The sequence below is a fragment of the Lissotriton helveticus genome, chromosome 4_1 (genome assembly GCF_964261635.1).
Source record: "Lissotriton helveticus chromosome 4_1, aLisHel1.1, whole genome shotgun sequence".
NCBI lineage: Eukaryota > Metazoa > Chordata > Amphibia > Caudata > Salamandridae > Lissotriton > Lissotriton helveticus.
Genome location: NC_136063.1, coordinates 687,247,612 through 687,249,945, shown reverse-complemented (window position 1 = coordinate 687,249,945; position 2,334 = coordinate 687,247,612).

The window sequence follows — 2,334 nt, the reverse complement described above, 5'->3', positions numbered from 1 at the left end:
CGGTGAGCCCATCTGTGCATTCCCCATTGACCATCATAAACCATGGGCACCCCACAAGAAAAACAAGACCTCTGCCATTTGTAGGCCGGATGGGATAGATTGGAGAGAGAGGTTCTTAGACTTAGCCTTTTGGGGCAAGATCATGGCTCACTAAAGATTAAGATCTGCATTTCATGGCCCTATGGCAGACAGGCCTACAAATTAGGGGAGTTCAAAGGAAGACCCCTTGAACCTCCTCTTACTTCAAAGATACATGACAGGTGCCATCCTTCAGCAAGGAGTGATATTTGCTTGCAGCAATGCAGCATCAAAGAACTCGGACTGCGTGGTGATCATTGCCAGAGCAATGTGCTGTGCACATGGAGGATAACTGTCCATGAAGGGGACCGCGTGCCCTTTCTGAATAGTGGCTGGCCTTGGCCGTAGACCTGCTGAAGTGTAGCACCCTGAAATGTACTCTCCAAGGGTCCAACTGTGGGCCGCCTGTTCTCCCGGATATCTCAGGGACATCAAAGATCTACCATAAGGGACCTACATCATCTACCTTTGAAATCTAGAGAGCAGTGCTCTCGCAAGTGCCCACATGAGGTACTGAATCCCAGCTGGTAGCGCAGTGTGAGCGTGGAACCAAGATTTGTGTCTGGAGACCGGATTGTCTTGGGTGGAGCCCCAGAAATCTTGCCCGCATCTAAGGTGTGTCGTTCCTGTACTGCAGGAACCCTGACACTCATAAGCGTCTAGTTAGTGGTGAGCAGATTCACCAGTTGCGGGATCCCGTGTGGCCAATTTAGTCAATTGTGCTGCATCTCTCTCGTGCGACACACTGACTACATGCTCATTGCCTGCGGTGTCCGAGTCACAGGGTACAACCCTCGGAGGTGGGAGTGTACCCATAGTAGTGCATCATTCTACCTTTTGTGGCTCTTCTGAACTTGCACCGATCTGTGTGACCGGAATTGTAGGGTGCAACCTGTATCATTGTGCAGCGTACATTGTGCCTCACTTTTCCAGGGAGGTATGGAATATGCATTTTTTTCATTACGTGTGACCGGAATTGCCTGGTGGAACCCATATCAACTTACACTGGTCATCGAGCCTCATATCCAGGGAGGTACAGAATTTGCAGCTTTTCATGTTGGAGACCTAAAGTGTCTGCAACTCATACCAACTTGCACCAGACACTATTCCCGGATTGCCTGGACATGATCCTGATCATCGTGTACCGCTCAGGGTGCTTCATACCATTAAGAGGCTCCCCTATGTTACTCCCCTTTCATCAGTTATTCGCTTTCTGATCCTCGTTGTGGCTGACCAATGCCATCTCCACACCTGGCCCTTCCCAAAGACATCTTGGTGGCAGGTAGTAGCGAGAGAGATTAACTGGGTTGAAGGAACGCTTCAGAGACAGTTCGAAACAGGTCAAGAGACTGCTTGACTCCATTGTGTTTTGAGACCTGTGGGTGAACTTCCAGAGTTGCTGCTAAACGCCCCTCGTTACGTTGACCTCCTAATCAAAACTTGCTACATATCCCCACCTGCTTCTCGAGGACCCAGACTGAGGGCCTCATTGTGAGTTTGGCGGTCCCGTGGACCGATGTATCAGAGGTGGCAGTCCGAACGCTGTGAGCTCTGTGGTCCGCCCGCCATATAATGAGTTGGGCGGAATGGCATTCTGACGACCAAACCGCTGACACCACCAACCAACTTCTAGTGTGGCAGCGGCGTAGCGGGTTTTGAGGCTGTGGCAGTCTCAGACCACCAGTGAAACCGCCCACCCAATTATGAGTTGCTTCATAGTCGGCTTGACCGTGTAGGTCCAACTACCACATCAGGGAGAGGAGTTGGCCTAAAGGCTAGGGAGGTCAACCTCAAATCTGGGGAACCGGGTTGGAGTCCCAGCAATGACGAGGAGCATCCTGTGATTCTGGGCAAATCACTTAATCTCCCTGTGCCAAACAAAAATGAATGTCCTCATATAATGCAACTGGTGCTATGTAAAGCACTCTGATACCCGAAACCTTCGGGTCAAGTTCCCGCGATATAAAACTCTGTAAAAAAACAAAAAAAAATCTGAGATGCCAGAAATGGAGGGATATAAGGGGAGAGATCGTTTACATCGCATGTGATATAATGCATGCCATTACAATGCAGTTGTGACAATGACTCAAGGAACAACCAAGGGCCTTGACTCTACTCAGTAAGGCTGAGTCAATATAGAAGAAAACCACCACAAATGCCAGTACTGCAAACTGTTTGCGAATTACTATATATCTGGGACCAATGCAAGTTTGTCACAGGTTCCATGAAACATTAATTTCAAAAAACTGTTTTCTT